General features: G+C 40.4%; 1 protein-coding gene across 1 annotated transcript in view; it reads left to right on the top strand.

Moving 5' to 3' along the window:
* Positions 1-22,883, top strand: part of NGF (nerve growth factor (beta polypeptide)) — a 27,596-nt gene that overhangs the window by 4,219 nt on the left and 494 nt on the right. The window lies entirely within an intron of this gene.

Below are 22,883 nucleotides of genomic sequence, written 5' to 3'. Positions count from 1 at the left end.
AGCAGGAAGTCAGGGAGACCCTGAGATGGATTGAAACCCCGTAACAACACCCTCCTACCCCCCTACCTCAGTCTGTAAATTATTTTAAGTTATAAAGGACTGCATGGTATATTTATAGTTTATACAGTACAGAAAGAACCTCATTATTTATTAAACTCTTTTGGAAACCTTTTGTGTTTTGCTATTCATTTATTGGCAGAACCCTCCAAAAGATGTTCACTTTCCTCTCATTCAGCCCTACAACTCTGAAACATTCACAAGGCCATTGAACAGTCTTTCCTTGCCATTCTACCAAAAGAAAACCTTTTTCACACATTTTTCGCACATATTCCTCTCTTCCACAAGAAAAGACTTTTCCTCACAAAACCTGCCAGTTTATTGTAAAAATCTTGTAGGTTTATTTTAAATTGAAATTTTCAGTCCAACTACCAAGAGACCGAAAAAGACCTTTCAAAACTTGCCTCCAGTTTACTAATTACCTATAAAGATATTAATCTTATATAATGAATCACCTTAGTGAACTCCTGGTAGAAATACCAGTTCTTCATGTTGCTAGATAAATTTCCAAGACAGACCTTTAGTGGATTATTTTAAATTGACAAATTATTTTCACCGCAAAAATAATCCATTCTGAATTATTTTGGAACATTTGCGTTCACAAGAGTAGAATCTAGATGTAGGTATTTTTGCATTAAAATTATATTTTACAGCTCATTATTTATGAGCTATATTAGAGTGATGGGGCTGTAAATGTCAATATACATATATAGATAAAAAAGTTCATGTGGCTTATAATTAAAATTTGAAAATTCTTTCAGGCTAGTACTTTGGCAATGGGGACTTGACATAGGAGCAAGTCTTTTCATGCATCATAGAAGAAAATTAAAAAAATAAAACCCAACAAAAATCACTGAGGCTGCGTTTTAGCAAGGAGCCCCAAAATAACCCTATGCTCATAACTTCTCTGCTTTGGGGAATGTTGGTCTCGAGAAGTACATGGTGGAGCCTGAGGCCTGTGATGGGTGTTCCAGTCATTGCACACTGAATAGAACTTCTGTTTTTTTCATTGTTTCCTTTGGAAAAGCAGCTGTTATCCATTGCAGAAACCGTTTCAAAACAAATACCAGTAAGGTTTCTCAACTTGGTTTCTTCCAAATTCTAGAGGGCACACTTTCACACTTGCCTTTCCTCACGCACAGTTACTTCTTTAATGAAAAAAGCAGACCTGACATATGCTTCCTCCACGTAAACACCAAATAGGGCAGATCTCCAGAGAAGATGTGTTGTGGTAAAAGGGCACCAGTTGAAATAACCAAATCTAGGCAAGACATGCTTTCTGGTGTGACAGTGCCAGTCTGTGTGAAGTGGAAGGCACTAAGACAGAGACCATTCCTGGCAATCACTGGTATGCCACTTTTCAGCCCCCTCTAGTAGGTGGTTATGGTGTGGGACAGCAACATTCCAGGGAGAATGCTTTCTTCTCTCCAGAACAACATATTTGCAATATTTGCATGAATAGTCAGTTATCTGAAAGGCCACGGAGAGGGCAGGCCCCTGACTGTCCTGTGTCCTCCAAATAATGACAACTTGTTCTGGCACAGGGGGAGGCAGTGAAGACTGAGGAATACTCACAGCACAACCCTGTAGGCATCAGATGCTCTGACTCCGTGGCAGAATGCAACAGCAGTGGCAGCCACCTGCCAGTCGCCACAGGAGAGACCGGGGGAGCTCAGTGAAATGCACAGTACGCTGAAGCGAAGAAAAATGCGGCATTGGGGCAGAGTCCTGTCTGTGCTCTTTGGTGGCCTTAAGCAACAGACAAAAGTAATGAATCTGCTTCAGAAGTGCTCTTAACTATACATGACACAACGCAACTAGGAAAAAATGAAGCTGCTACTCATCCAGGACTTCCAGGTTTATGGAGACTGCCATTATTTTATCACTGACATAACGAAACTGCGATTGAAAGTGTCTCATGAATGCATTTGGTAACTCCAAACGTGTAAGACTTGGCAGTTCTTCAGCCAGCCGTGAAACTGACGACTTTCTTCATAAAACAGTCTTGGGAGCTGACATTCCTTCCACAGGCAGCCCACTTAGGAGTTCCTCTGACTATACCATAAAGCACTTTCTTGCCAAGATCAATGTACTACTGCCTGTAACACCCAATCTGAGGGACAAACGGCTGTCAGTAAAAGCTCTATGAACTACTGCTATAAATCTGGACCTCGACTAAAATGTCTATTAATAACCATTTAGCTATTCATTATTTAGTCTTGCAGATATTGATGTATTTATTCCACATTTATTCCTTCGGCTGATTTTTATTTTGTGTTCCCAAGACTGAAACTAGTCTACTGGTTCATGCTTCATTATATTACTGACATTTCTTGCCTGTTCATAACAAAGATCTCAAAAGGGAGGGTGGAAGAGTGAAAAGGACACTTCGATGCACTCACACTTGATCTTGATCCCACTGTTAATTGCAGAATCTGGAATTCCAGACTTCAAGCTACACACCCAGGCCTGTAACCTAAATTCTAAGGGTGTGTATCATTTCTCTCCCTGCACATATGTTATTGTTATGCCTGTGCGACATGCTGATGTGACCAATAATCTACCAAGAAGTGGTGAAGTATTTCAAGAAATTAATTTAATAAGAATGTGAGGGTTTATGATTATAAAGTAAGAAAAGCCTGGAAAAGTGCATTCTTAGAAAGAGAATTATTACCATATTTAAATTTTTGTATTAACTGTGCGCTTAGATGGCAAGATAAAGCTTCACCTCTGACCACTGCTACACAAACGCAATCTGTGAGAATCCCCCTGCAGCACTCAAACTTCATTCCACTTACAGATGTTTGTGCCATGTTTAAAGACTAGGACTTAAAACAACAGTAGTCCCAGCCATTCTTGCAGTAACTGCCATCATGCTCAAGCACAGAGATTCACGCCATCTAAAGAGGTTAGTATCATACAATAAGGATACCCTGAACGGCCGGAAATTAAGTGCAGGACTGACTGCCTGGAGGTATAAGGAATTGTCATCTCTGGACATGCCAGAGAACAGATGAGACAAAGATCTGCCAGAAATGCATCTGCCTTGAGTAAGATGCAAGGACTACACAACTTTCAGTGACATCTGCCATAATTTACGTGCTTTCAGACTCTTTTTGTTGAAGTCATGCTCATAGTTGTCACCCATCTACAGAAAGGCTGAGAAAGAAATTTTGAACATTTGTGGTTACACATACGAACCCTGTTTAAACATGGTGCCATACGTTTGGAATTTCAATACATGGATGGAGGAGTACGAAACTCATGCTGTAATTGCTGTGTAGAAACTCACAAATGCTACTGGTCTACAGCCCAGCAGGCTGGGTTAACAGAATCAGAAACAGAACAAAATCTGGGACAGCATTTTTGATACCATTGTTGATACTCTGGAGGCTTAGCCTTCCAAACCATAGTGCAGCCAACAACAAGACATCTTTCATAAAGACCTTCTGATGATTCTAATAAGAAGTATCTCTTAGCATCCTACATCAGAGACAGGTGAGCTGCCATGGAAAATTCCTCTACACAAATACATTGTGAGGCGATCTTAAAAGCCAGTGTTTCCCACATCACACTCGCCACTTGGTCTCAGAATGCAATGCCTCCAGGAGGTGAATCAGTGCGTGCATTTGTCACTGATTATCCTGACTGCTCTCTGCTTCCTTGGGCAACAACTGGTATCTTAAAAGCAAAGGGCTACATTAAGATTTAATTAGAAAACTAACTCAATGCCAAGCTGTTGTTAATTTTTTTCCCCACAGATAAAATCCAGCTAGAGATGTCTGAGATACCATCTCAGTTGCAGTGCCTTGATCTTTTACATCATTAGGTTATAGTAGATTGGTGTACACAGTGCTTTCTGGGTAGAGTACAGAAAAGGCAACAAAACCACTTGTCTTCAGGTGGTCTTGGACGGGTGTACGCTTTGCTGGGTTAAAAACTGGCTGGCTTGCCGGGCTGAAAGAGTTGTGGTGAATGGAGTTCAATCCAGTTGGTGGCTTGTCACAAGTGGTGTTCCCCAGGGCTCAGTATTGGGGCTGGCTCTCTTTAATATCTTTATCAATGACCTGGATGAGGGGATTGAGGGCACCCTCAGTAAGGTAGCAGATGACACGAAGTTGGACAGGAGTGTTGATCTGCTGGAGGGTAGGAAGGCTCTACAGAGGTATCTGGACAGGCTGGATCCGTGGGCCGAGGCCAATGGTGTGAGGTTCAACAAGGCCAAGTGCCAGGTCCTACCCGTGGGTCACACCAACCCCATGGATGCTACAGGCTTGGGGCAGAGTGCCTGGAAAGCTGCCCAGCGGAGAAGGCCCTGGGGGTGTTGGTGGACAGCCAGCTGAATAGGAGCCAGCAGTGTGCCCAGGTAGCCGAGAAGGCCAATAGCATCCTGGCCTGTATCAGGTGGAGTGTGGTGAGCAGGACTGGGACAGTGATTGTCCCCCTGTATTCGGCACTGGTGAGGCCCCACCTCGAGTACTGTGTTCAGTTTTGGGCCCCTCACTACAAGAAGGACATTGAGGGGTTGGAGTGTGTCCAGAGAAGGGCAACGAAGCTGGCGAGGGGTCTAAAGAACAAGTCTTTTGAAGAGTGGCCAAGGGAACTGGGGTTGTTTAGCCTGGAGAACAGGAGGCGGAGGGCAGACATTACCGCTCTACAACTACCTGAAAGGAGGCTGTAGCGAGGTGGGGGTTGGTCTTTTCTCCCAAGTAGCAAGCCATAGGACAAGAGGAAATGGCCTCAAGTTGCACCAGGGAAGGTTTAGTTGGATATTAGGAAAAATTTCTTCATCCAAAGGGTTGTCAAGCATTGGAACAGGCTGCCCAGGGAAGTGGTTCAGTCACCATCCCCAGAGGTATTTATAAGATGTGTAGATGTGATGCTTCGGGAGATGGTATAGTGGTGGACTTGGCACTGCTAGGTTAACGGTTGGACTCGATCTTTAAGGTCTTTTCCAACCTAAATGATTCTGTGATTCTATAAGGATTGAAAACAATTATGGCTAAGAAAAAGAAAAGCTACTTCATATAAATTAAGATCAACTAGAGGGACTGCTATGAAAATGACACATTTATTGTAACAGTGACTATGCAATTCTTCCAAGAATCTGAAATTCACCTCTTTAAATTCTGAGGAAAGAAAAACAAGATCCTTATATTTAAAAAGCAAAACAGACCAGACTTGGTTTCACCTTTAGCCACATGCATGACGCCAACGATTTCACTACTGCTCATGTGGTCTGACTAAAGAGTGCAGGTTAAATTTTGCCTGGAGGAAAACAGATCATTCTCTAGAAAGATGAAGAAGGTGTGGATCATAATCAGTTTCCATCACCTAACATGGGACTCATCCTCTCGTCACTGCTGTTATTACAGTTTTGGTTTGGTGGTGGTTTTTGTTGGGGGGGGCGGCGATGACACATGTCTGAAATCCTACTGGTTACGCAATCATTCCGACTGCTGAGCTGATGCCAAAAGCCTGGAATGACAGAAAGCCCTTTCTAATGCCCAGACCTGCCATCAGGTTATACTTCATTGGGCCTTGCCTTATCTTCACTTGAACTGCAATACAGACAGGAAATTTTGCCGTTGACAGAGAAAGAGCCTGGTTACATAACAGTCATGCTTTCTCTATATGCTTCCTTTCACCCCTTAGATGACACAGCTGCTTTATTATCTGCTGCCTTCTTTAAACATGTGAATAAAGAGAAATGCTGTAGAAGCCACACCCTCATCAGCTTTTCTTTAGCAGGCAACATCTTTCATTAGAGCAATTACAACCACTGTCAGGGAACTTACTTGTAGGGCTTGCAATCACTATGTATTGTATTTCCACTTTTCTTTGGTTGTCTTCTAGAGGAATTCTTTGCTCTAGGAAAGTCAGCTTCGGTATGCCTACAAAGAAGCTATTCTGATATGGTATTCTAGCATTATGTAACAGTCATTGGACCCGACAGGCAGTCTTGAATTCCAGCACTTGGTCTGTATAACCTCTGAAGATTGTACATTGACACTTCAGTAGCGCCCTTCAATCAAGCTGCTTTACGAAGTGAAAAGAAACTAGCAAAAACTAAGGAACACAATGTCACAGACCAAAGTGGAACAAAATATGGAATAACCACTATACAGCAGTTTAATATTTAAAGAAAACAATCCAGTGGAACACCTGGGCACAGGAGGCAGGGTTGAAACTAAGAAAATATGAGAAAGAATTATCCAACTTCCAATCTGGCCAGGAGACAGTATCCATTGCTTTTAGACAGCATAAGGGAATCATGACAGGTCCAACATCTCATTAGAAAAATGGATGTTCCTTTGGTTTGGTTGGTGTTAAAATGCAACACAGCTCCATAATGGTTTAAAGAAATGGTGACATTAGCTGCACAACCATAGCACTAACATTCAGAGATGTGTTCTCCTCAGCCCAATCAGTTGACAGCTTTTGGTATTTCCTTGATTCAAATAAGAAAAGGTGACGTTAACATGCAGCACAGAACATAAGACAACATCGCAAGCATGACAACAGCAGACAAGAATGGGCTTTGCAGGTAGGAGGCCTTGCTTGAGAATTCTTAATTTCTCCAGGACAAAGTCCTCTGACCAGAGGATAACCTCTACAGCAGATCCCAGGCATTGGCCTCAAATCATCACATAAAATATTTTGTCCTTATCCACCCAGTGATAACTGTTCCTGCAATGATCAATCCAGTAAGCACTTCCTTAGTGTTCTTTGAAATTTCCTTAGAGTCCTTCCAGACTTCAAACAACAACAAATACTTCCCGATGCAATCAGAAATTCATAGCTTTGGAGGGTTTCCGTAAACTCCCCAAGAAATTAAGAGGGATGATTAAGCTGAAAAATTTTGCGGTGCATCTTTGTTCAGGAAAGCCATCATTTTGGTACCTGTTGTCCAAGTGATGGGGACAGTACAATCTGACTATCATTAAAGTCACCAGGGTGGGGTAGGAGGTTCTTCCATTGTGCTTCTGCAAAACTGTTCTGGAGGACAAATTTTTCTTGCTTTACACCAAAAGGAAACAAAAAAAAAACCTCAAATATGCCCATGTCTAAATCAGGTAAATGGATTCCTGCTTTACATGCTTTTGAAGCATTGCTTTTGGCACACATGGTTTTTAAATAAAGTATTGCTAGCCAGCACTGAAGCACAAAATCCACCATACTTACTCTGCAAACTGGTGCTTCACTTAATACTCAAACTCAGACACTGTGTGTTGGGTCCTTCTGCCTGGAAAAGGCAAGCCTGTACTGAATGCACTGACTCATGGATTGTGTCTTTTGTATCATTTCTATTTACATAATCCAGCATACAAAGTGGCCCCTCTTTAGGCATTTAGCAAGATCTTGCACTTAGGTTTGTGATCCAAAGCATCATCATTTGAGAAATTAATCATACAGTTGTATGCAATATGCAATTGCAGTATGCAATAACATTCAACCTAGGTAATACCTTTAGCCTCTGATGAACACAGCGCAGATGCTCTCAGCATCTCTATGAAAAGCACATCTGCTGTTACTTCTGATCATACGCATCCTCTAGGGATTTTGTTCTGTTTTCCTTTTTCCTCTTGAATCATTTGATTTGGTTAGATTCCAATTATACTGCACAGAATCCAACTCTGAGAACAAGTTAAGCTGTGGCTGTGGCAGGAAGGAAGGAACGTGAACAATCTGAATTCTCTTGAGAGAGACCTATTAACCAATAAATAACAAGATTTTTATTATAGGTTCTAATTAAAACAGAACTTATCTGATTTAGGAGTTAAACTGTGTACTAATTCCAAAATTCAGTTTGATATGTTGCAGTAACATTCAACCTCTATTCATTTTCATTTTGAATTGACTTGATGCACAGTAAAAAAAAAAAGGAGGGGGAAAAAGCATTCATGTCACCAAATGCAAATGATTGCTTTGGTTCTAGGTTCTTCACACAGACTGGAACTCAAATTTCTAAAAACACACGCACTATGAGTCTTTAGACACCATGGGATGACATTTTAAGTGCGGTGGAGCGTGCTGAACACAGGAAAGAGCTGCTGAGTAGGTAAATAATGAAAGAGTATGTACAATTCACTAGACAATGTCCACTATGTCAAACTTATAATTTTAAGATCCAAGTTTTTATTCTGTTTATCCACACAAAGTTAAGAATACTTTTCAGAAAGTCATGAAAAACAATTTCCTATTAAGGTAATAAAAAACTGAGCAGACACATTTTGTACAAATTTTTCAATAGCTTTTACGTCAACTGACAACAATTATAAGAAATTTTAGCCATAAATATTCTTTAGCAAACAGTAAAACTAGAGGCTTAGCTTAAAAATACTCTGAATCAGAACAGCTGTACATAACTTGCTAACAAGAACTGAAGGTGACCAGAATGCAAAAAGTGTATAAAAAGTCCCTTGTCCTCCATTAGTTTCCTCAGACTATAAAAACAAATAGACAAGGAGAGCAAAAAGAAGATTTTGGTATTTTAGAAATAAATTTAGGTGATTAGTAACATATGAAAGGCAGTATCTAATGGGAAAGTGCTGTTCTAAACTGGGACTGTTTACTGGCTAATGATGGAAGTCCAGTTCTCTCATTCTACGAAGACAAGAGTTCTTGAAGTTGTCTTTCAAAGTGCCCTCCCAAAGCAGATCACTGAAGACAAACACAAAAAACTCTGCAAGGGCCATTGTTATTCTGAAGCAAACATCTTTTCAGATGTCTGACTGAAGCAAGTTATTAGACAAGTTTAATTCAGAACAGCTAGGCACTAACACTATTTTCAGCAGCCATCTAACATGTATCTCTTGCAGAGTGATTTGCCAAACACAGTATCAGAATTACTACACACAACTGTATCACTGAACTGTAAAAAACAGGCAAAACCCAGACAACATGCAGCTACTGTTTGCCACAAGACTGCCAGCTACTAGCGGATGCAGAAAAGCCATCTATAACAGCCAATATCATCTTCTTGTTTCACTCCTTGCCACACACTATAGTGACCTACACACAATGCAGCTTACTATGTTTTGAAGGTACTGTTACAATTAATGACTAATTGCTGACATATGAAAGGAAAAAAATAAATGTTTGGTTTACTTGTGCTTGACAACCTTCTGTTGAAGTTTTCACGCTTCCTCCTTGTTGCTGCTGTAAGAGAGTCCCCAGAGCTGGGAGAACTGTGGTGACAAAGTTTCTAAAACAAAAAGTTAAAGGCTTTCTGCTGTGTCCTGAGTTGAATCAGATACTCTGATTACAATTTCCCCAGCCAGCACCTGGAGGAGACTGGCACTAAGAAAATTAAGGCCAGGAGTAGCAGACTTCTGTATAAGCTCAGCACTACTGACAAATGCACCACTTTCCGTCCAATTAAGTTACACCAAGAGACTTAACTTTCTGAAATTGGAAGATGGTGTCCCCAGCAACTTAGGTTATGATCAACCTAGAAATTTCCTTCAAATTTGCACTTGAAATATTGAATTGCCTTCTATTTCACCAATGCTTTAAGGACAGTACAAGTCCTAGTTTTCTGATTTGTTTAAAAATAATCAGACAGTTCTTTGGAGAATTTAACATACAGACTGTCTTATCTACAATGGATTTTGGAAAAACTGAAACAAATAATATTTATCCCATCTTCCCTAAACTCAGGTCATCTGCAGCTTTGTTATACTGCTTAGACTTTGTCTAATGCAGGTGAACAGATGACTCATCCAGTGATTAATAACTTCCAATACAGCTGTCATCTGTGGCAAGGCTTAAACGATGATTTCTCAACATAAAAGCTATACCAGGGCAAATAGGCGTCATCGAATTAATAAATGAGATTTTGCAAACTGGAACTGCTCCTAGCTTCTTCAGCACTAGGCTTAAAATATGTTTATTGTAAGAGTTTATTCCTTATGTTCATAACAACCAGTCATTCTTCAGATAAAGTACACATGTGCAGCAGTCTGCCATTGATCTTACACTGCAAGACAAGTCAACAAATTCTGGTTTTCTGTTAACTAGTTCTAACAGGATCTTATATCTGAGCATAAAAGGTGATTCGACAAACATTTAATATTGTCACTTTCTCAGCATTGCCCTGTAATTACCTACAAACTGCTGTTTTTTTAATACTTCTGACATATTTAGGAAACAGCTGTACTACCAAGCACCCAGCTGATGCTAACAACTTAAAATCAAACAGGCTGTCTTGCAGTTTGCATGTTTCCCTTTTGTTTTAGTGAATTTTCTCCATCCCATTCTTATTTCTCTTATGTTCATGCACTAATTTTTTTTTGTGCTCAGGATCTAGCTTATTAATATTATTTTTAAATGCTCCTCAACAGCAGCATCTCTCATTCTATTTTTGCCCATTTTTCACAATAATTATCTACTTTGCACCTAATCCTATAGAGCTTCATTTTATATTTTGCTGCCTGTTTGTCTCTCAGACTGTCACCCTGATTAATAAGGCACGGAAGATGCTGTAATTCAGTCCCCAGGCAGGTGACCATGCACAGCGAGGCCCAGTCAATCAACCCGGGCTTTCGAAACAGGTATCACTCCTTACCTAAAGGATATTCCCTGTCAATACCCTAAACTGAAACGGCAGTTGGAGGCATAAGCAACTAGGCCACAGCTTTAGCTGCTTATGATGAAAGTAGTAGATGGAGGAACAAACACACATTTTACCCTCCAAAGCTCATGCAGAACAGGCTGCAACAACGCCGCTGCTCCTGCCAACACTCTTCACTCTGCCTGATAGAGCCTCTGTCATCCAAGTACCTTAGATCCGTCCCTCAGATATGTATTTCATGCTGTATTTTGCAACTTGAACATCAGTTACAGTCGGAGACAAAACCACCACTCTAGAGTGTTCAGAGCCACCCATGGAAATAGTAGACTTTCTTGGTCATTTGCCCTGTTTGTATGTGCTCTGCAATCCACTCCAGTGGAAAACTGCTAAATATACCTCTTTGCAAGGCAGGTCATTTTCAGATATCTTGTAGATTTAAGGACGTTACTAGACAGGAAACGAACAATTATTTACGCTGATCAGAGGCAAGACTGAAAATGAACTAAAATGTATCTGCTTATGACATTTATTTTATGTTTGACAGTTTCCTACTGGCAGTCTTCATGTAGGTACCACATCTCAAGCAGTCATTGTAATACCCTTAAATATTCTTTCAAAGAAAATGTACATTTTTGAAAAAGGTTTTGTGGGGTTCTTTGGGGGTTTTTTTGTTTGTTTGTTTGAATAAATGAAGTGGCTACAAGGATAAAAAATGTTTCTGGGCTGACTCCAGTTGCTTTCCTGGCTTTTTTCCAATGATGTTCAAATCAGGGGTTGTTCAAACTAGCAAACAGTAGTTTTGTGGTTTACTCATACAAAAAATTGGGAGCTCTGTTATTTTTTTAGTACATATTACTAATAGGGTTCAAGAGTACCCTCTCCTCTGTCATGTGGTTCTGGCTGTGCATAAACATCGCGTTGACCAATAGGGGCAAATTTAGATACTTCCCAGAATGATTTGTTCAATTCTCACGACAGTTGCGATCCCAGACTGGATTAGATCCAGTGGGAAAATGTTTAGACAAAGTACTGCACCAAACAACACTCCTGAGAGATGTGCCTGTGGTTTGCCCATAGCAGAAAGTCAGGTTACGGAGTATGATTGTATGTTTCAGAGTGAATGACCTATTCACAGGGTCCAAAGAGATTTCAGGCCAAAACAACTGAGCATCCAGAAAATATGCAGTCATGCTCATGATCTCTAACACCAACCACTTGGTTCAGCTCTGTATAAGTCAAGTATCATGACAGTCCAGAAATGGAAAAACAAAGGAGGTACAGGGAGAGACTAGAAAAGGAAGCTGTCACTTAACCCTCTCCTCCAAGCACTTTCCCCCCTGACCCGCTAGATTTGAGGTTTCAAGAGCCCTTAGGAAATATTTAGCTAAAAAGACTACTACTCATTCAGTGATCAAACATCAGAGGTAAGCATGTTGGGGACTGGGAGTTGGAAAGCACAAATGGAGCATGAAATCAGAAGCAGGATAACAGTCTTATCACCTCTGCTATGCTGCACGAGCCACAGCATAATCTGCAGGTTGAGAGAAGCAACGGTTCCCCTGTATGGCTTCCACAGCAAAGAAAAAAAGATGAAGAGTGAGACCATTCCAATCAAAACCACCACCGGGAAGTACCAAGAGTACACACACCAAGAGTCACTATTACTAGGGAAAAAGGGAACTCAGTGAGTGGCTGGCTTTGGACGCTGGGTACAGCCAGTCTGCCACCTAAGCAGTTTCGCCTCCTCAAACATTTCTACCTGCACTCATATTTTACTTATGGATTTGGCGACAGATTTGCTTCCCATTCACTGCAGAGTTACGCTGGAACAGTTAGAGTCCAACCACGGCTCCTTTTGTGCAGTCAGGAGTGACACAGCATATAATGGTTGGGGGCAGAGAGTTTACATCCATTACAACTTATAGTTCTGTAGTAATACTAATGGCTCCTTTAGTGTCTCAAGTACTTTAGAGACTGAGCTCTGGTACCAGCTTAGGCCACAAGTTGTTCCACTGCAAACGGACAGAAAGCAAAATGATAAAACACTTCTACGAAAATATTTCTGGCAACAAGAACCAATGAGACGGCGAATGCAGAAGCTCCACTTCCATAACTACAGTTCAGCTCCTTAACAGCCTTCACCTTCTCAATTCCCAACACTTAAACCTAGCCTATGCCTCAACTCATTTCTTCTCACCAACTAATTTGGAATAACGTTTCCAACCAGTTACTAGGGGTTTTTTTTTTCCTCCTTTCTATTGGGTTCCCCTTCCTTCTTGTATGAGAGTTGTTTGGATTTGTTCTACTTGCGCAGATTCCACTCAAGGCAATGAAGTTATTTGTATAGCACTTCTCACTCAAAACATTTCTCCTCTCAAAGGCATTTTTGCCTTTGCCTTCAATTTCCTTGAAAACTACTATGCAAGTTGCATAGCCTTGCATTTTTAGTCCCTTCAAGTGAGTTCTATCAATTTTTGTTCCTCTTATTGCTACAGCAGATTGCTCTCAATAGCAGTTACTATATGTGCACATTCATACAACACAGAAATAATTAATTATGCCTGTAAGCTTGACACGTATGTTGTTAGAAGTTCATTAAAACTATGTTCTTACAGTCAACTTGTGATAGCATGCCTATTAATATATTTTCTGACTCAGGTGACACCATTATTCAGCTTTTCTTATACTCTCTGTTTGCTGGAATGTTACCTAAAGCTGTTTAGAACACAGACAACATGAGAAATTGAAATAATCTGGAGACGGCTTCTTGTCTGCCACTGATCACAGGTAAAAAAGTAATTCACTGTTATTGTTAAATTACTGTCAGATGTAGAGCTAGTTACTTTCATTCACATCTTCGCTGTGAATGCACAAAAGATCCTTTGTAAACCACAGACTTATCAACAGCAAAAGATAAACAGCCAGAATACGGAGGAGTGACTTACTAGTTCTTAAACTGTATGTCCTTCATTTTATGTTTATTCTCAGTGCTTAAATTCACTTTATTTGCAAGCCAGAGGTCAAAGTGTAACGTCTTATATTTATTTTCTGGGTGTGATGGAATAAGCAGAATGTCATGGTGTTACTTTGTGACAAATCATGTTAACTTACATTGTAAATAATGGCTTAGACTTTATCTGAGGTGTATTTTGAAGCAGTAACAGCATAAAGCTGAGACCACTTTTCTTAACCTGGGAAGCTGGCAATTGCGGTGCCTTTGTGCACGGTCTGGTCCAGGACGGAGGGGTTAAGCTTCAACGTTCATGGGCAGAATGGTTCATTTTATCAGGGTGGGGCAAGAAATTAGAAAAAAACAGAGACAAGAAATAGAGGACCTCTGAGCCGAAAGCAGCAAAACAAAAAACCTTCTTAATCTTGTCCAAAACAGTTTCTACAGCTTTTAGGACCTAAAGAGGATTTTGGTATTACTGAAAAAGTATCTAATCCTCTATCGAGCCTCTTCTTTTTGCACAAACGTAAGATACTGAGGGAGGTGGGAATGAACAAGGAACTAAACATTTCAGCATCCTGTATGGGATCACACCACCCAAACTGCCAGCCCGGCAATGAGCTACACCCGGTGGGGGGAGACGAACGCTGGAGCACTCCACGCCAGCTCTGACAACACGGACAGCACCTCTGTGAAGCACACAGTGTTTTTGCGTGCAAAGACATAAGAAGTGAAAGTAAAAGGATTCTTGCAAAGAGGTCTTGAGGCTGGTTAGTATGACTCAGCAATATCGCTATGGGCTATTTTTATACCCCTAGATAAAAAGTAACATGTAAAAACAATTAAAGCTCAATGGCTACTTAAGAGAACTTAGTCAGGCACTTGGTTCCACTATGGCTCATCCAATGCATCTCATTTCTTCTACGTTAGATGACAGAAACATGAATAGAAGTCTATTTCTAGCGCATCAAAGAATCATTTTCCTTTTTCAAAGAAAGGTATGTTCATCACTCTAAAAGACTTGTTTCTTACACCTTTGGAAACTAACACCTACTCAAGATACTCATCCTTACTCATCCACACAAACATATTCCAGAGTTGCACAACTGAGGCCCCATTTTATATAAACAGAGCACCGTGACACACAAATGCACCACATCTTCAACTCAATTACAAGATCTTTTTCCAAGATAAATAAAATTACTTGAAGCTAGATAATATGCGTAGCAGAAAGAAAACAAATAGAAGAAAATCCAATTTAACCGAAAGAAGAGTCCTCCCTGAAAATTCCATGCTGCCTGTAGCTCCAATGAATGTTTTAAAAATATGTTTAGACCATTAAAAAAAATCTGATGCATTCAAGTCAGACCAAAGGTTTGCTACTTCAGCACCCTGTTTCAAACAATGGCCAAAACTGGATGCTTACAGGAGAAGAAGGGCCAGTATGAGTGCTTGCTTAATAGCTGGTAAAGATCTGGACATAATTTAAGCCCCAAACAAAAGAACATACTAAACCCCCTATGGTTGTGAGATCTATAAGATCTGAAGAACCTAATCAACAGCATATATCTTGCCACTCAATAAAGAAATAGTTCTTATGCTTTTACAGGAAAAGGAAAAATAGCAGAAAAATTTTATCATCGAATCTCAGAATCTATGAATAAGAGGAGGAACACAGCAGGAGAAAAAGACTCTAGCTAACAGTTGCATTATTAAATTATCCTCATTAAGACAGGTCACCGAGAGACAACTCAAATTTGTATTCATTGAGTTAGAGGCTAAAAACCAGAGGAACAGATTTTATTAGCCTCCTGAACTCACAGATCATGGATGTTCAGGCAAATCTTTGACTTCTTGAACAGCCTTAAGAGTGAAAGCAATCTATATACAGTATTATTCATTGCACTATGACCAAATTCCTATGGTTTCTTAATTGAACTGGGGCTTGAGGATATGCCAACGCTACCAGGAGTCTAAGACACCCGTATCTGGGAAAGACAAATGCACTTCAGCAGCAGAAAGGGTTCAGTTCCTTCTGAATTACACAGAAGGACACAGCAATGTACATTCAGTTGCATGACACAAACGTGCAGCAGGAGGCAAAATGTTACAGAAAGTAATCAGCTAAGAGACAAGTACAGACCACCCCTCACCATCTTTCTTTTGCCACGGTTGGCATATATAGAATGTATCATTATAATCATCCATTATCAGGGACTGCATATATCCCATACCATTATCAGCATGTATCACAGGCCTTACATTCCGTCATACCTTTGATACCTCTGCTATCAACCACCCTGAGCTGTATCATTTGACAGGTAAACAGTGCTAACGTATACTATGTTATCAACAAATTGTGTTTGTTCAACTGACAGGGCAGCTTTTCCTATCTTAAACAGCAGTGGGACCGTTCAGATTGCTGGCAGCACAGACCACGTTACTGTGTGCTGTTATGACACAAGTAGTGGCAGAGCACTAGCTTAAACAAAACTCACAACGCTGGATATGGAGGCAGCAAAGAAACTTGCTACTGCCTACTACTGTGGCGTGTAGTCCAAAAAGATACCAAATATTATCATTATATTACTCTTACATTTGAAATTTGGTTCCACTTTTGCTGTCTATTCATTTTTATTTCCCTTCTCTTAATATTTCACCATCTTTTAATTTATATATAACATTTAAGTTTGTATTTCAAAAGCATACATGCTCTTGGCCTGTGAAAAATCATCAAGAAATCACCTTTACTTCCCACAATGTAAACCCAGAGCCTCTAAAGTATATTTGCTTGTTATATTAATAGAATTCAGAAAATTGCTCTACAAAATTCCTAAAAGAGAATCAGCCAAAGTTAGACTTGGCATCTGCACAAGTCTCAAGTTATTTTTTTGGAATACTTGGACAACACGCTTATGTTATTGTCTCCCAGTTCATTTTTCTGCTCATGTATTCCCCAAAGAAGGAAAGAATGGTACTCCTGTTCTCTGAATAAGGACACATCTTGCTAGTTAGTGTGATTTAATTATTTATTTTCCATTCTCCTTGAATTGTTGGATCTTTGGATCGTGAGGCTTCAAATCCTTCTAACTCTTGCTCTTCCACATGAGGGCACAGAAGTCACCCTACTGCCTCAAAGTAAAAGAAACAAGAACAAAATTTTACCAGCATAGGAGACACTTGCTTTCATTTTTTGTCCTTTCAGCTGCATACTGCAAAGAGAGCCTTCACAGATCACAGAAAGCCTGTTAGTTTCCTAGATCTAATTTAGTAACACAGAAAACCTGAGAAATTCCATGCTGGCATGAGCAATGTGGCAATGCATACACCCAGCTCTACTTTGTTTCACCTGTGTGCACCTAGAGACAAAATAAAGGTGAAGTATGAACAGGGTTACTCTCCCATAAAACTGCTTCTGAAGGAACTCTGCAGTCAATTGAGAACATTTTCATTTTCTTTCTTCCATTTGATCTTCTCTGCAACATATTTTTCATATTACTCTTCACATTTTACTTCCATCTGGTTTCAGCTTCTGATTAGAAACTTGGAAGTTCAACTTTAACAGCTCAATGCAGAGACCTGAGCTGCTTCCAGCCATTTTCCTTTTTGGAAGACCTTAATTCAGTCGTGTGGTTCTTTTTACTGTACCTCTGAGCAGACTGGAGGCTATATCCTTAGTAAATAGTTTACAACTTTAGCAAAGAGCAAAAATCCCTAACCTCTGCAAAGATGGGAGGGTTTTGTTATCCTGAAAGAAACAAAACCTACAAAACAGATGATACTGATTTAAAAATATTTGCTATACAAAGTGTCATTACAGGGAAGCTGCAAATTGTCAGGTTTATCAGACAAGATGCAATACACATTTGCATGTTAGTCAGCAGTTTCACCAATAATACAGGACCAAGAGTACCTCAGATATCTGAACTCAGTCCAGAATTCACTACAAAGTCACCAAAACCCAATGCCCAAGTTACTGCTCAGAAAAAAAGAATTCAAAATGTTCAGTAATAAGCATTGTTTTGATGGGATACCCATGTCATTCCCTGTGCGGGATCAAGAGAAGCTGCTAGTCATCAATTGTGTAGTCAGGTCAGGAAAGACTGGTGGCTGGTCCCATTTTCACCCCTAAAAAAATCACCTTTACCTTAAAAGCATTAAAACAGCATACTGAGTCAGAACAAAGGCTGATCTCTATCCACTCAATGGTTTGCAACAGGGCATGCCTGTGAAGTGTACAACAGGCAAGCACATAAACACACAATGTAAATATGGGTGTAAAGACAAATTGGTGATTTGGGAACAGTGACTCTGTCGTGGTTTAGGCCAAATCGGCTACTGGGGACATGGGGCACCCCAGATGGGACCAACAGATGCTCCCCTCTACCCCTCTTCAAAGAGAGAGGCAGAGGAGGGAAAAAGACACTTATGAGTTTAGAAGGAACTAAACTACTTTAATGAAATATTAATAATGAAAAGAAATAATGAAATATATACAAAACCATGTCAAGCTCCCAGGATGAAAATCATGTCACTGGCTGGCACTGGGGCAGACCCAGGCTGTACTCAGTGATGGATGGGAAAAGGATTCCGGATCTGCATTCAGGATTGGGATTAAAGGCAGACAGACAGAGAGAGTCCTCCTCAGATGCGGCCACTGAAGAAAGAGCACTGATCCTTTGATCCTTTGGCTTTTATACTGAGCATGAGGCAGATGGGATGGAATACGTTGCTGGTCAGTTTTGTGTCCCCTATCCTGTCCACTCCTCCATGCAGGTGGGACCCCACTGTGCTTTTCCACTGCCAACCCCCAATGGGGCACGTAACAGAGTGAGCTGCCCTCGGGTGTTAGAGCAATAAGCATAAGGAAGACCCCCTCCACACACCGTCCCTGGTCATCAGCTATAGACATCGGTCTGATCACTCTGAGAGCAAACAGTTTCTGCACAATGTGCTGTTAATTTCAGTAGTTAGAAGAGGCCCAGCTAAGAAGCAAAGTTACTGAACAAAATTGGTCCTGTTTTACCTCAAACCAGGACACTCTCCCATAACATCTCAATTCCAGCAGAAGAGCCGGAAGTGCTTAATTCTCAAGGACCCGTGAAAGTCATGAAAGAAAATCGGATATAAGCCAACATCAGAAGCAAGAGAAACCTTGTGATTTCAAACATCTTTTCAACAGCACCACAGACAATGATCTTCAAAGGCATTCTGAATAACCATCTTCCACAAGCATCCCTGAAAAGTTACCTACCTAGTTTAGAAATGCAGGAGAGATCTGTAAAAAAAGCATTCAACTGCTAACTGCAAGAATCAAGGGAATGGATTTAGACTTGCCACATTTCTGAGCAACTGAAACAAGGCAGCTAAAACCAGAAAGCAGTATTCTGATCGCAATCCTTTGAAGAAGCAAGCGGATTTCATATTCATCCTGCTTTTGTCACTTGTGTATTTTCTGTCTATATTCTGAGCCTGATACTACCTCATCTGCGCTGCACTTTAATATTATTCTTTGCCGTATTTGTTCACAGAGTTCACAGTGCAAGAATTAGAGACATATGTAGGACATATGCAGAAGATATCCTGGAATTATCTCATGTTTACAACTCAAAGAGGTATAAGAGAGCTGAAAGTTGGTCTGGATTGTCCCCTAGTGGTCCCCACCTTTCTTGGGGAGCAGAACACAGAATAGGCTATGAATGCTGATTGTTGCATTCATCTCCCAAATTGTGATCTGTTCATAATAAGCAGTACATTTGCCTTCTTCCCTGTAGCATTTTCTGCTCAGCTTGCAGTTTGCAGCATCTCCCAAATTCTTCACTACAAACCTTACCTAGCCATTTACTTCCAATGGTGCATGTGTGATGAAGCTTATTCCTACAAAAATGCATGATCTTTTATGTTATTATGAAGTTATAGCCACTTTTTAGAGGTTTTCTCTAATCTGTTAGTCATTTATAATTCTAGTTCTGTCCTCCTCCATTATGGCAGCCTTTTGCTGCTTGCTGTCCTTCATAAATTGTTTACAGAGTTTCCATTACATTATCCAGGTTATCTTAAATAAAATAATGGCCAACACAAGATTAATTCCCATTTACTCCAGTAACTTCACTTGATACATCCTTATATGCACTAAGAAGCACAAGTAACTGATGCAGGTTATTTTACTGAAAAAATTCAAGGAAAAAGACTGACTTTACCATAACTTGTCACAGATCTTTGCTCATATTTGTCTTATTTTCTTCAGCTATGCAGCTTAGAGAAACAATACCATACATAAAACCTGAAATGCTATTTTTTCAATAAAGGATAAAATTTTGAAACCATATCTGCTCCCAACTCTGTCTATGCACATTTTTTTAATTACCTCTTGTCCAAATTAAGCCATATGTTGTCACACGATGTTGTCAGTAGGCTTTCTTTCTGCATGTTTTTCCATGTTCAAACAATAGATCACTATTCTGAAATTTAATTGAAAGCTGGCAGCTCCAGGCGTCCTAAGGTTCCTGCTCTACATAGTCAATCTCCTCCATGTTTGACCTCAGCAACTAGAGAGACTCCTATGTTTTTATTAAGAGCTTAGGAAAGTACTGTTTATGTCTTTTATCTTCCGAAGAAGTTTTTCCTCTAGTTCCTTCCTTTCTGTCTAAATCATCTCCCAGCTGTATGTGCAACCCAGCTGTTTTGTTCTGGCAAATACTTATTATCCATTGTTCTGTTATTCTTCCTCACTTTTTCTTTCCATATTCTATGTCTTCTCTGGTGCCAATTTCAGCTGTTTTTCTAAGAAAGCTCATGTTCCTGACTGTAGACAGCAGCAGGCCACACATGCAGCAGCACAGGAAGCCCAAAAGAAACTGATATTAAGTGGCTTAAGTACAATTTACTAAAGGATTGTCTTAGAAACAATCTAATTCAAGCTAAAGAACAAAATCATTAGCCCCTAAACTTTCATTTCTCTTCTCTATTCCACCCAAAAATACTAAGAAGGAAATTCACCACAAACACACCACAAACTTCATGTTATTTGCTTTAAAAATAAATAAATAAAAATATAATATACTTGCAAAAACTCTACTCAGCAGAAGGAAGGGAATTCCTTCTTATTCCAGACATCTAGAGAGAGAGGTAAACGCTATTCAATCCTAAAAGATAAGCTCCCTTTTCTAAGCAGATGGAATGAGTAGCGCAGTAATACAATAATGCAATAAACCAGTACAATAATGCAAGAATGTCATAAGCATTAACCAGTACTTTAGACATTGCTATGAGTTAGGGAACATACTTTTATCCTTGCTCATGGCAGGGGGGTTGGAACTAGATGATCTCTAAGGTCTCTTCCAACCCAAACCATTCTGTAATTCTATACCTGACACCTGCGGTTGCATATTCTGCAATCAAGTTCCCCTTAAGATACAGCCTATGACACTCTGATAGCCGGTTCCTAGCTGACCCTCATAATCATATTCAGTTCTAAAATTTATAAATTAATCAGTTAAGTGTGATACAAGTGTGCTGAGAGTTGATCATAGCCTTCTGGAACAAGAAATTTTATAGCTGAAGTTTTATACAATTACAGAGCAAAACAGTTGAGGATAAATACGTAGTGAAGTGTCTTGTGAAGTTAAAATAATTATTGTTCTGTCTGATGGCACACGGGGGATTACGTTAAATGTTTCAGGTTGGTAAAAATAAGTTGATGGTTTAAAAAGAGACAAGATGGCAACAAGACTAAGTCTTCCCTCTTTGCTTACCCAATTCTCTGTCTAAAAAGTTATTAAGCCATAGGATCATCCCCATTTACAAGTCCCATTCACATTAACTTTTTTTTTTTTTAGCACTGCTTTTAATAAAGTACAGGGATTCTTATGCCACAGACCAACCACACTACAGCAGTGTGGGTCTACCCATGGCCTTGCAGTAACTCCTAGCACCCAAAAGGTTAAGCATGTAGAGAGACAGGTTCTCCTGTACACAGCACCATAGCCATTCATGACTTTGCTACAATTTGACACCTTTTATTACCCACGTGCTCTAAATTCTCACTACAACTAAACCGCAAAAGAAAAAAAAAAAGGATCAACCAACCAAAAACCTGCAAGATACTTCAAAGAGGAGCTTTACAAAAGCTAATAAAAATTGGAGGACTCGGGTGTTCAGGGTTTCCACTGGTGTGCTCTTATGACATGGGTATACAGGATATACATGGAAAGCAACAGATCAGATCAACATGCCTGTAGTAAAAAGTAGATATGTGCTCCCATGCACTCTATTCCGCTCAGGTTTTTGCACTATTCTCATTAACAGTTTCCAAGCATAACCTGGTAACACTCTAAAGAGCTAAACCAGCATCTGTCACAAGACATTCTCCTTCTTCCCTCATCCACGGGAAAACAGATGGAGGTACTCTCCTTTCACTCTGTGCCTAGCTTGCTACTGGAGTCAGATCAAAAAAGCACACCTCGCATTTGAATGGAATGCAAAGAGATCTGAGCTGGTTCATAGATCCTGTGAGGGCTTGTCCGACAGCCTCCAGCCAGCTATTAGCAAAGCTTTATCCTCCTTTATCCTTTGCACAGTTTTCCCTTGCTACAAGAAACATCACGCATGCATGTCAGACTGTCAAATAACATGTCCTACCTCAAGCTACTGTGAACAGGAAAAACTCCCACTGTGACTTGATATTCATGAGGAAACAAGCACAGAAAGCCGAAGTGACAGGTCAGCAATACAACATTTTTTTTTTAAAGCAGCTTTTCCCAACTTCAAATTATTTAACTAAATAAGGGCAAAATGGCAGCCAACTAACTAAACGCTGCCAGCCACGACAATTTATCTGGCTCCCAGTATAGCTCTTGCACCCCTCTCTGATCAGAAAGCTCCATTTTCACAGGCTTGTGTGACGCTGGGCTTATCTGGAACCCGTCGCAGCTGTGAACTGAAAAAATGAAGCTACAATTTGGTTGGCTCTGAGCTCCTCTCCCTGAGCAGGACATCCTTCAGCCAACCGAACTGCACCGAGCACGCACAGAAGAGTTTAAGGAACTCCATGCAAGAAACTACCCAGGGCTAAACGCTGCTGGAGACACGAATCCGGGCCAGGAGTAGAGGTTTCAATGAGAGGAAAAAAAGAGTAACGAAGGGCAAGAAAACTCAGGAATTAAAATACTCCACACATGAAAGATTCGTAGGGGCACGATGGGAAGGAGCAGATTAGGAAGGCTGAAGGGAGCTGGAACCGGGCACCAGCCCTGCGGCGGGGCGGCGGGCCCAGCAGGGAGAGACAGCAGCCGCGAAGCC

This window comes from Charadrius vociferus, unplaced genomic scaffold, assembly GCF_000708025.1.
Source record: "Charadrius vociferus isolate BGI_N301 unplaced genomic scaffold, ASM70802v2 scaffold1077, whole genome shotgun sequence".
NCBI classification, from domain to species: domain Eukaryota; kingdom Metazoa; phylum Chordata; class Aves; order Charadriiformes; family Charadriidae; genus Charadrius; species Charadrius vociferus.
The sequence above is the reverse complement of the archived record's forward strand: the minus strand, read 5'-3'. Positions and strand labels throughout refer to the sequence as shown.